Below are 13,860 nucleotides of genomic sequence, written 5' to 3' on the forward strand. Positions count from 1 at the left end.
CTCAAACAAATATACATGTCTGTTTACTCCAAAGTAGCAAACCACAAAGCTTTCCTAAATTTGGCGATTTTGGTTACATTTCCGAAAATCACCTCCAATTTGCAGCATTGTATCTCCCACATATCATTAAGTAGCAAGATAAAACACTCTAAGAATGCCTTGGGTTTGCTGAACAGTTTGATACCCAGTGTACATAGGTTTATCAAAGTCCATAGCATGTAAAGAGCCCAAAATCTACCTTGTGGATACTTATTTGATGGCTTACATTTACCATTATTTATAGACACTGCCAGTTTTATGTAGGGTAACAGCTACAAAGAATTATGATGACCCCTGAAAACCATATATTTTTGGAAAGTACACATTTTGATGAATCCAAAATGGGTAATTATGTCTTTTTACTCCAAACTACCAAACTGCAAAGCTACACTAAAAGCAGCATTTTTTTTTTTACATATTTTAAAATCGTTGAAATATGGCAATTTGCTCCATTTATCTCACCCAATTTTATACATACAATGGTACATACAAACAGTACAAAGAACTTCAAAACCCGTACATTTGTGAAAGGTACACATTCTAACGAACACAAAATTGCTAAAAATGATCAAACTGCAAAACAACTCTAAAACATCCACAAGGAACAACGATGCAAGCATAAAACCGCAATAAAATCACAACGATCAAATGCAATTAGCCAAATCATTGAAGTAATAGAATAAGTGATCCGACAGCGTGGGTAGCGGTCATGCTTGATCTAATAGTCAAACTGTGAAATCAGCAGTTTTTAGGGGAATAACAAGAGGCAAAATGATAAAATGAAGAAGTAAAAAAAAAAGTGTGTAGTGTGTGTATTTGTAAATGCATATGTGTGTAAATGTGTAAGTAGAGGGCAGTTACAATTTCTGAGTGCAGGAGGGTCCTTGGTAGCATTGGTGGGTCCCAGTATCGCAGAGCCTACACAGCAGGAAGTGAGTGGGCATGTGCTGGGGATTGAAGTTGGGTTCCTCCAGAGATGATTGTTCTGTTTTTAACAGATGCACCAGCTTTGGGAATTAGTTAAGTAATTATTATACTCACTTAAAAGGACAAACTTGAAAACCTGCATCATTACTGCTGAGAGTTACTAACACAGTGAATTTTTGGTAAGCAACCTGTTTAGCTTGACATGATTCTCCTAACCGTTAGTCATGGCTACTCCAAAAGTCGAGTATAAGGACTGTGGTAGAGTGCCCAAGGAAAAAGTGTAAAAAGGTGTGTTTTACCTTTGATTTCTCCCCAATAGGAGATGAAAGCTGCAAGGGAGATGTTACTAATCAGAACAACGTCTCCCTGTTTAATGGATATTGCTGGCCCTGGATGCTTTAGTGTTCTGGAAGGAACAGGCAATCCATTCCAGTGGTCCAGTTTGCATTTTGGAGCTCACCTTCCACAGGAAGGATATCCTGTGGAAAGGGTGTTTAAACCTAATTGGAAGTTTAGAGAGTGTCTCTCAGCAGGTTGGAGACCTGGCTGTGTTAGGAATTCCTAGTGGAGCTGGGGGTGCCACCTGCTACTGCAAGAAGCAGAGGGAGCCCGTGGCTGTGACTAGGAGCCAGATTTTGTTGTCTGTGAGGGACATTGAGGAAAAGACAGGAGGCTGAGAAATTCCCTCAAAGACTGTGAGTACAGGGGTGACCCTAACCTATGTTTTGACTGGTAGTCCACAAGGGACCCAGTATAGTGAGGGAACACTTCATATGAAGGTAGCGCCCAGTGGGCAAGGATATATCTTTATGGTTTGTTATAAATACTGAAATGGTCACCCCTGTCTGTGAATGACTTACTGTTTCGGAAAAAAAACCAATGTTTCTTTTAAGAGCCTGTGTGTCCATGTCTAACTGCTCCTTTTCCTATGCTGCCTGCCGTACCATTTGCTAAATTTCCCCAAAGTGACGTGTTCAAGCCGCCAGCTTGCCACAGGGCAGATAAAACAACCTCTTTTGTGATAGGTATTAAGGCAAGTCTGATCCAAATCAAATGTTTCAGCTACAACTTAGATGTGTCTGCTCTCTACTAAACATGGAGGGATTCTATTTCATGCTATAAGGCAGCTGCCATAATTTAATTCTTTGCCAATTGCCCTTTGCTTTGGATGCTGAGACAAATAAACATAACCCACTGAAGCCATTTCTAAATTTGCATCCAAATGATAAAGCCATGGCTATTGTGCAATGGTGTGCACACCGACTGTGTGCTGTTTGGGAAGTTATTTGCACCAGACATCTGTTCAGCCCCAAACTTCACAGAATCCCATCAGTGATTTTTCTATATGCAATTTCTAAACATCCGGTGGGGGAGAATTCTAAGAGCTGAAAAGCGTTGGAAACCATGAGAAATGTACAGTGAAATGGAATAATGCCGAATGTTGCCTGCTGAGAGAAGCCCTCTTCATTCCTTTATAATGTGCTTAAAGGGATCCTGTCATCGGAAAACATGTTTTTTTCAAAACGCATCAATTAATAGTGCTACTCCAGCAGAATTCTGCACTGAAATCCATTTCTCAAAAGTGCAAACAGATTTTTTTATATTCAATTTTGAAATCTGACATGGGGCTAGACATATTGTCAATTTCCCAGCTGCCCCTGGTCATGTGACTTGTGCCTGCACTTTAGGAGAGAAATGCTTTCTGGCAGGCTGCTGTTTTTCCTTCTCAATGTAACTGAATGTGTCTCAGTGGGACATGGGTTTTTACTATTGAGTGTTGTTCTTAGATCTGCCAGGCAGCTGTTATCTCGTGTTAGGGAGCTGTTATCTGGTTACCTTCCCATTGTTCTTTTGTTTGGCTGCTGGGGGGGAAAAGGGAGGGGGGTGATATCACTCCAACTTGCAGTACAGCAGTAAAGAGTGACTGAAGTTTATCAGAGCACAAATCACATGACTTGGGGCAGCTGGAAAATTGACAATATGTCTAGCCCCATGTCAGATTTCAAAATTGAATATAAAAAAATCTGTTTGCTCTTTTGAGCAATGGATTTCAGTGCAGAATTCTGCTGGAGCAGCACTATTAACTGATTCATTTTGAAAAAATTTTTTTTTCCCATGACAGTATCCCTTTAAGGGCTGGGGTAGACGAGCAGATTCAGGGCGATTTAGTCACCTGTTTCCTCGTGAGGCGACTTCAGAAATCGAATCGCCCCGAGTACATTAGCGCAGGTGATTCTTCATTCAAGCAGACGGAAGGCAGTTCGGGGAGATTGTTGCCACGCAGAAGAGGCGATTAGTCCCCAGGCGACTAAATCTCCCCGAATCTGCTCGTCTGCCCCAAACCTAAAGGATTTTTTACCACAGCTAAAATAGGATTTATTTTATCCACTATTAGATCTGTGCAGAACATGTCTTCTTAATATGTGTGTGCATTAATATATATGTGAAAGAGGTGGCATAATCTTTCCTTAACAGTACAGTATGAGGGTATAGCTTATTGTGTGCCCAGAACATTCCTTCTCTGTATATTGTATTTATACATTTGGGTAGGAGGTGTCATATTGTTTTCCTTAGACAGTACAGTATGAGGGTATAGCTTTTTGTGTGCCCAGAACATTCCTTCTCTTTATATTTGCCAGTATATATAGGGTTAAGAGGTGCCATATTGTTTTCCCAGAGCATTCCTTCTTTGTATATTTATACAAGGAGCATGAGCAGGGGTCCAAGGAAGGATCATTTTTTTTTTTTTTTTTTTTAAACCAGAGATTCTGCTCTTAAAGGTATCTGGAGTGGCTATTTTGCCGCCACTGGTAAGCTGACTCGGCACTACCGCCTTACACATGTTTTTCAACTTACCTCATTGGTGCAATGCCCCTGATCTATACATATGGGTAGGAGGTGCCATATTGTTTCCTTAGACAGTACAGTATGAGGGTATAGCTTATTGTGTGCCCAGAACATTCCTTTTCTGTATATTTGTATTTATACATATGGGTAGGAGGTGCCATATTGTTTCCCTTAGACAGTACAGTATGGGGGTATAGCTTATTGTGTGCCCAGAACATTCCTTTTCTGTATATTTGTATTTATACATATGGGTAGGAGGTGCCATATTGTTTCACTTAAACAGTACAATATGAGGGTATAGCTTAATGTGTACCCAGAACATTCCTTCTCTGTATATTTGCCTTTATACATAAAGGCAGGAGGCAGGCCCAGGCTGGTAACGTGGATTCTGGCAAATGCCGGAGGGACTGCTATAAGATGCCATAGACAGTTACTATTTATTAGGCTGTTGCAAGGCCGTTCCTGCCATGAGGCAAGTTGAGAACCTTTCCTCAGGCGGCATGGAGCAAGATTCTCACCTTAAATTCAAAAATAAGCACCTGCTTTGAGGTCACTGGGTGCAACATCCAACGGGTTGGTGAGCAACATGTTGCTTATGAGCTACTGGTTTGGGATCACTGCCTTAGACGATACAATATGAGGCTATTTTTTATTGTGTGTTCAGAACATTCCTTCTCTGTATATTTGTATTTATACATATGGGTAAGTGCTGCCATATTTGAGGGCATAGATTACTGTGTACAGGGAATATTTTTCAGTGTATTGGCTTTATTAGCATGAAAAGCCCAGTGCCATATTATACTAAACAGAGTTAATAGAAAGGACAGTCTATAAACTCCATCTTTTGGAAGGCACAAGGCATTGCATCCCCAAATACAGATGGAACTTTTCCAGTCCCCCATATAGTCCCTGATATACCCACTTTGCAGTGAAAAATGGATACAGTTTCATGGGCTGCTCTCATACTCACTGCTTATACAGAAGGTTGAGCTTGGATATGGATGAGTGGCTGTTTTCAGGCCCGGATTTATAGCGAGGGTGTCCGAGGAGGAAATCTGGGCCTAGCTGTTTTTTACCCAGTTCATTGATTTTTCTTAAACAATGCAGTGTAAAGTAATTTGATGATGCTTTACACTGTCAACAGTGATCAATGCATAGAAGGAAACCCTATTCATCATCTCAGATGAGATTGAGACATGCCACTTGATCATGGCCACCTCAACATATTTAACAGGGAAGAGATACAAAAGACTTGGTATTTAGGACCCGTCAGTGTACCTGCCATCCAGGGCCCAGTCTCACAGCAATGAAATGTAAAGAATGATAAACAAAACTATACCATAGCGTACAAAAAGTTTCATTGTCCTGACCCAAGACACACAAGGAAATCCTCTCATATTCTGGCAGGCCAGTCCAACCCTGAGCTGGGTGAAAAGGCTTACAGACATTATTTGGTAAACTACTAAATTCAGCTAGAGAAAAAAAACAAGCTATAAGAGGACCCCAAAAGAGAAATATATGGTGTATAGCAAGATAGATAGATAGATAGATAAATAGATAAACCTTTTCCATGTTATTCCTAAGATCCACCACAAGAAGGAGCTACCTAACCTCTATACAACACAACTTGAATCTCCACTTGAATCATGTTTATAATTATTTTGTTCAATCAAAGTTAAATGGATTTTTACCTAAATTAGAGCACCTACAGAATCTGCAGATGAAAAAAAAATTGTAAAACACAGAAGAAACCGAGATAGGCCACTGCTAGAGCGGCGCTGTGTCACTGTGACAGAATGCTCTGTTATAAAGATAGCTAGAATCTTAGCCATAAAGCAGGGCAGGACTGCTGCTTACAATGGGGATCAAATAGGATCAGTACCACTGTGACAGAATGCTCTGTCATAAAGATAGCTACAGTAATAGAACTCGGAGGGGGCAGCAGAGCTGGGCCACGCTGGCCAGGCGCCCTAGGCAAGCCGGGCAGTAGTGGCGCCTGCGCGAATCTACGCTCGCGTGCGCATGCGCAAAATGGCCAGAGAAGGGAACCGGACTTGGGGTAGGCGACAGAGGAGGTACGTGCCTGGTGCCCTCCCAGCTTTGCGCCCTATGCACGTGCCTACTCTGCCTACCCCTAGTTCCGGCCCTGGGGGGCAGGCGCATTTGCAAGCTGTGTGCCAGCCCCCCCCCCTCCGGATACAGTGTGCGCCTCCGCATCGCGCTAGCGTCCGGAGGGCCCCAAGGGGTGTTGGCTCGAGTGTGTGATTTCACCCCTGTCAACCCTGTGACAGAATGTTCTGTTATAAAGATAGCTAGAATCTCAGCCATAAAGCAGGACAGGACTGCTGCTTAAAATGCATATCAGATGGACTCTGTGCCACTGTGACAGAATACTCTGCATTGCTGGACTGTATTCTTGCACAAACTGTGTCCTTTAAATTATACCATTTTTAGAAGTGGCACTAGACAGCCATGGACCTGGAGTCTAAATTTGCAACTGTTGCCCTGCCCTTAACATCTATCCCACCCCTGGAACTTCCTGCTGTCCATATATTGTCCCCAGAGGGTCAGATCACCACCACTGACTGAGTCAAACCCCTTGACCCCTGCTAGTTATGCCACTGTTATCTGTATCACACTTATCATATTACATTTTGATCTAATTTACATATGCATATAGATCTCTGAATATTTTTCTTTGTGTCTTTCTGCCCTACTGGCATGTGTTTTTTTTTTTATATTTGAAATTGAAAATATCAAACAGGAGGTCTAATGAAAGTGAGTTTCTGTCCAAGAGTGTCTCTGTGTAGGTTTCTGATGTGAGTGGGTGCTTGAAAAACACGGAAGGAGGGGGGGTAGGAATTTCCAGAGATAGAAACAGAATTGACAACTGGTTCATCCCGTCTGCCCGATGCTTATCTGCTATTCATGTTGTTATTTTTACGTAAAGCAGCATTGATTATACATTACTTTTTTTTTAACTGTTTGCAATGCCTGGAACTTCCATCACCCCTTTGGCTGATGCAAGCTAGAACCCGGCTGGGCTGCACAGACCAGGATGAATTGAAACCCTATTGTAAGCCAGACCTGATCCCCCAACATCAGTGCCCAACCTCACTAATGCTCTTGTGGCTGAATGGATGCAAATATCACCAATAAGATTCCAGCTTCCAGTGGGAACCTTCCCAGAAGAGAGGGGCAACTTTATATTAATTCCCTTGGTTTGGGAATGAGATGTGGAATATGCAGGTGTCCCAAAACTTTTGGTAATACAGTATACTGATATTCTTAGATACTCATGCAAGTGTCTTTTTTCATCCTTTCTTTCCTGTTTCCTATGGATTCTAAGTCAATTCACTTTTTTTTTTTTAATAAAAAACCCTTTGTGTTGGCTCCCTCTGCTATTCATCTTCTCTTCTGTTGTTGAATCACTGTCAGGTTGCTAGTATAAGTGGGAGCATAGCAACATGATAATGTCAAAACAAAACTGGGTACCTGAAGAATGAAATAAACGAATCTATAAAAATAATTATAAAGGATAAAATGATTCAGATCAATTGCAGTGATAACAGAATATCACTATCGCTACAGCCAATTACAACTTCCTTTTAAATCAGACTTTTCCTTGAATCTATCTGCCAGTTTTTCCCCTAATATGATATAATTCAGCAGAGCTGCAGATGTGACAGGCTCCTTTTGATGTGGAACATTGAAACATAAATGATCCCAGGAGACAGGTAATTATCAGCAAAGCCATATGGTAAATATCCGAGAAAGAGATTAGAGGGTCATTATGCTGACAAGCTGAGGATGCAGAGCATCAGTGATGTGTGTGCTCTTTTTTGAATTAAAACATGGCACTGCCATCTCTGAGAAATGATTTGTTGAAAGGATATTTAACCCTTGATAAATGCATGCATGCATATTCAAGGTAAACTTTGTTTCCTTTTGTGTAAAAAAAAGTTTCCTTTTGTGCAAAGAAAGATTCCTTTTGTGCTTATTTACCTACAAAGGTATAATTTAGTGACCCATCCAGTTAAGGTGTATAAATTCTGTTGTGATCTTACCATTAGGATTCAGGACAGGACTGCTGCTTACAATGGGTATCAGGTAGGATCTGTGGCACTGTGACAGAATGCTCTGTTATAAAGATAGTTAGAATCACAGCCATAAAGCAGGACAGGACTGCTGCTTACAATGGGAATCAGATAGGATCTGCACCACTGTGACAGAATGCTCTGTTATAAAGATAGCTAGAATCTCAGCCATAAAGCAGGACAGGACTGATGCTTATAATGGGTATCAGATGGGATTTGTGCCACCAGCGTCGGACTGGGCCAGCGGGACACCAGGAAAAAACCCGGTGGGCCCGGCCCTCATGGCTCAGCCCTCCTCCACTGATCTCCAGGCCCCCAAATAAAACTAGTTGTGGCGCCTTTAGTGCGTTTACGCATGTGTGCCGCGCACGTATGTTCATGCGGCATTCTCACATGCACGCGGGGGGCGGAGGTTTGTAACTCGGTGGGCCCCCCATGTCCAGTCCGACCCTGTGTGCCACTGAGATGGAATAATCTGTTATACAGATATCTAGAATCTCAGCCATAATGCAGGGCAGGACTGTTGCTTACAATGGGTACCAGATAGGATCTGTGTCAGTATGACAGAATGCTCTGTTATAAAGATTGCTCTGCTATAAAGACAGCTAGAATATCAGCCATAAAGCAGGACAGGACTGCTGCTTTCAGTGAGTTTGAGTTAGGATGCTCACTGTGACAGAATCAGAAGGCTCTGCTATTGTGACAGAAAACAGGGCAGAACTAATGTTAGCAAATTATTTTTGTAACATTTCTCTACCCTATTATTACTACTCATTGTTCTCAGAAATAAAGACAAGCTGTGTTGCTTGATGATAAGATCACCCAGAGTCTAATCCCATTTAAATGTAGCACAGAGCTCTTTCCTGTCGGTAGATTCCCTTTATTATGACGGTGCCATCAATACTGGCAACATGCAAGTAAACGCTTGTGGCTGATGAAATCAATGAGCGGAGCAGGGATTGTGCTGGTGCGGCTTGCTGATTGAAAGTTCATTTCACATCTAATTAGCTCTGCGCTGATTGTTTTGCAACCTTGGAAACCCAAAGTTATCAAATGTAAAAATCACCCCGCGGGGAGCCCTGTCCCTGCACAAGCCAGTGAAGTGTGGGGAACACAGTGTGTTAGCAGCAGAAGAGCGACAACACAGCGCAGGGAAAGGAGGGGGGTTGTGCAGGAGAAGAACAAGATAAGTGCAGTGTACATCAGCTCTAGCATTATACCTGGGGCCTTAGTATCCACCTACAGGGCCAAATATTGTGGTTTAAAAAAAGGAGGGGGTCAGTGTTCTCATCATATCCACTGAGGCTTAAAATCCAAACATACCATTTACAGCATTGCTGCCCAAAGCCTCATGATGCTGTTCTTTTCAGTGGTATTACTAGTCAAATTTTGGCAGAGGTTGGTCGTTATAAATGTTGGTACATTCTCTCTCCATGCCATTCTCTTTGTGGTGTAGCCCTCATAATGCATCTGTATGAAATATCTTTAGTGCTTTATAAATGAATAAAGTAATAGGACTGATGCATAGCAGCAGCCCTGCCTTTCTGATATCCTGCCATTTATCCTGGTCCATCTTTCCTTCTACTTTTTCTACCCACATACAGAAAATCACACCTCCTCCCGCACATTCTATTCTGAGCCATCTTGGGATCTCCCTGAGCTAAGATTATATTATAGGGAGATGTATGTACTCATATTCATGTGGCTTATAGATGTACACTCAAGGGAGAGTACAGCATTTTTTTAAGGGTATGTTCAAAGGTTAAAAGTAATGGGTCCTTCAGTCCAAAATGGGCCCTATGCATGCACTACTGGAGTTGTCTGTCTTCCCTACAGTGTACAGAGTACCTGGGGGCACCAGAGGATCTTACCTTAAAGGGGACCGGTCACCCAAAAAAATTATTCAAAATCCTATTTTATCACATCAGTCAAGCAAAATTAACTTTAATTACACTATATAAATTATTTGAATCTTGTTTCCTTCAGTCTGGAAATTCATAATTATAGCAAGCAGAGAGGCGCCATTTTGTGGACACTGTTTTTAAGGCAAGTCTTGCATCATCTCAGAATCTTGTTTGTGCACCAGAATGGGGGATCTGATGTCCATCCCCATGCCCTGTTACACAATTAAATGGTGAAGAGAATGGGAGAATGTGTGGAGAGCAGTGATATCTAGGAAGTGCTGAATGGAAAGTGAAAGTAATTGTCTGCCCCGCCTCTATGCCCATGGCATAGAGGAGGGGCAGACAATATTTGATTGACAGCTGAGATTTTTAAATGAGCTTACAGCAGCTACGAATGCTTTAATAAAAAATAGAAATTGGATTTCATGTTTAATTGGAAAAGGACTTTTATTATACAAATTTTTGTGTCTGCGTGACAGGTCCACTTTAAGGTATCTGGCAGTCAATGCCAAGCTATTGGTGGGCCAGTTTGACCCAGTTTTGTGCCCTAACCGTGTCTGGGCCCTGCAGAGCCATGAGTGGTAGTTGAAGGTATACCAGAGCAAGAGGATGACAAGAGGGCAACCATCCTGTGGTTCTGTTTTTTACAAGGCTAGCCACCCTTAAAGATTGCCCCAAGCCCATAGCTGGCCTGGAATTACTGCAGAAGGGGATTGTGGGTTCCAGAGTGCAGGAGGCAATCTGACAGGGCCCCAGGTCAGGTAGTAGTTTAGTTTAAATTATTACTGTGTAATAAGTATAAGATATGATGTTAGGGTACCTTAAGAATATATCCAACCTATATCCGGCTTGGGGCTTATATGGAATAATGGGGATTATAGTCAAATTTAAATCCCTAATTAAGTAGTATTTTCTAACACTAGGGAGGTCACTCCAGCCTTTCTCACCTATCAAATTCCTCCTGACCTCCCATTATAAACTGTTTCTATTCTTGTTGTTGTCTATTTATGGACATGTCTGTGTATGTCTGTCTATTTAATTTCCTATAAATATAGGAATTTCGAATATCTCAAGATACTCTGGCAGATTTTCCGCTGAGCCCTTGAAGTATTGCACCCTTCCTCCCAACTTGCACACCTCTCTCTGTCTTCAATCAGGCTCTGGGAAGGAGACCTCAAGGTGACACACGCATGACACAACTCTGCCAGCAAGGGATTAATTACCGGCCTCTCGGCTTGTTGTTGACTCACAGAAATAATCTCAAGAGGGGGAGACAGCCCTTAGATCTAAGGATGTACCTGCCTTTGAGGCAGGACATGAACGTGCACAGCAGCTTATTACAAACCGCTGCCCTAGATCCTGCACAATACAGATAAACCCAGTATCTGATAAGGATTCCACCCGTCTCTATATGTTGCTTCTATACATCTCAGGCTTTATCATCACCTGACGTATATAATTTTCATCTTAGAATTCCCAGAGGCTATTATCCCCACCGCTTCTATAGGCACTATCTCTCCCTACTATGCATGCTCTCCCACAGCCACATTCCTTTCCCAGAGACTATTATCCCACTGTTACTATAGGCACCATCTGTCCCTACTATACCTGCTATCCCACAGTCACCAGTAGCGATCTTAGAGGGGGGCGGGCCCTTGTGCGTGACGCGCAGCCGGGCCCCGCCCCCTCCGCACGGCCGCATTTAACCGCATTTTCAGCGGCGAACGGACTGCCGGGGGGCCCTGAGGGGGTGCGGGCCCTGGCAGTCACACTCCCTTCCCAGAGACTATTATTCCACTGTTACTATAGGCACCATCTCTCCCTACTATACCTGTTATTCCACAGCCACAGTCCCTTCCCAGAGACTATTATCCCACTGCTACTATAGGCACCATCTCTCCCTACTATACCTGCTATCCCACAGTCACACTCCCTTCCCAGAGACTATTATCCCACTGCTACTATAGGCACCATCTCTCCCTACTATACCTGCTATCCCACAGTCACACTCCCTTCCCAGAGACTATTATCCCACTGTTACTATAGGCACCATCTCTCTCTACTATACTTGTTATCCCACAGCCACAGTCCCTTCCCACAGACTATTATCCTCACTGCTACTATAGTTACCATCCAGGGGCGTAAATACAGAGGAAGCAGACCCTGGGGCTGCAGGGGGGGCCATGAGGTATATGGGCCCTGTGAGGCCCTAATTCATATACAATTTCAATAAATATTGGTAAAACAGGACAACCTCTAGACATTTTGGGGGCCTGAAAATATATTTGCTGTGGGGCCCAGTAATATCTTGTTATGCCACTGGTACCATCTCTCCCTACTATACCTGCTATCCCACAGCCACAGTCCCTTCCCAGAGACTATTATCCCACTGTTACTATAGGCACCATCTCTCCCTACTATACCTGCTATCCCACAGCCACAGTCCCTTCCCAGAGACTATTATCCCACTGTTACTATAGGCACCATCTCTCCCTACTATACCTGCTATCCCACAGCCACAGTCCCTTCCCAGAGACTATTATCCCCACTGCTACTATATACATCATCTCTCCCTACTATACCTGCTATCCCACAGTCACACTCCCTTCCCAGAGACTATTATGCCACTGTTACTATAGGCACCATCTCTCCCTGTTATCCCACAGCCACAGTCCCTTCCCAGAGACTATTATCCCACTGCTACCATAGGCAACATCTCTCCCTACTATACCTGCTATCCCACAGCCGCAGTCCATCCCCAGACTTCATTATTTTCCTTGTAAATTTCAGGAGGAATTAATACATATACACTTACCCCTATACTTATACTATAAGGAACTACGGGGGGGGGGGGGAATTTCACTAAAGTGAAAAGCACCCAACGCTAGAGCAAATTTACGTCATTTCATTACTACGCCGATTTACTAACGGGCGCTGGCATAAATTCTACTACTCTAGCGCAACTTCGCACCCTTACGCCAGGCGAAGTTGCGCTATGGCGAAGGGACGTAACTACGCGAATTCACTAATTGTGCATTTTACTGAACGTTACCTCTTGTGCCAGACTTGCCTCCTCCACCTCAGACCAGGCGAAGTGCAATAGAGTAGATAGGGATTGCTTCAAAAAAAGTTGAAGTTTTTTTCTAAGTCCAAAAAAACGCTGCCGTCTTTTCCTTTTTTAAGGGTGATAGGCTGAAAAAGATCATAAATTTTTTTTGGGGGTACCCTCCTTCCCCCCTACATTTCCTAACATATGGCACCTTAACTATACAGTGGGCACATGTATAGGGCAATATAACAACTCTATTTTATTTTATGAAGGTTTCCCGGGCTTGTGTAGTGTAATGTATTTGCTGCTACATATACGTCCATTGTACTTTAACTTGGCGCCGTATGCAAATAAGGCATCGCTAGCTTTGCTTGACGAATTAACGCTAACGCAACTTCACTACCGTTCGCCTCCCTGAGCGCAAATTTGCATTTTAATGAATTTGCGTAGCGCTGGTGAAACTATGCCTGGCAAAGTGCGGCGAATCTGGCGCAACTTCGGATCTTAGTGAATTTGCCCCTGCGTTTTCCCAGGAGCAGTAACTCATGGCAACCAATAAGATACCTGCATTTAAATAGGTGACTAGTAAATTCTACTTGCTGATTGATTGCTATGGGTTACTTCTTCTGGGCAAACTTTGTGCCTTTTATTACATAAATAAAATATATGTGTAAATTGCGGGAAAATGTAAACTAAGGCTGAAATAATCTTCCCTGTGCAGCTTATACATGTACTCAGTTACTTATGGGATCATTCATTTTTTTCCTCTGGACTTGACCTACGTGTGCTTTAGCGCAGGCGACTTTTAATCCTATCGGATGGGAAGACACGAGGAGGCAGTTTGGGGAGATTGTCATCCAGAAGTCGAGGCGATTAGTCGCCAAGTGACAAAATCTCCCCGAATCTCCTTGTGTGAACTAACCCATATCTTCCTGTTTATGGCCACCTTTATCTCCCTTGCCTTTGTGTTAGCTGGTACTTACAAGGTTGTCAGTTG

The sequence above is a fragment of the Xenopus laevis genome, chromosome 9_10S (assembly GCF_017654675.1).
Source record: "Xenopus laevis strain J_2021 chromosome 9_10S, Xenopus_laevis_v10.1, whole genome shotgun sequence".
In the NCBI taxonomy this organism is placed as follows: domain Eukaryota; kingdom Metazoa; phylum Chordata; class Amphibia; order Anura; family Pipidae; genus Xenopus; species Xenopus laevis.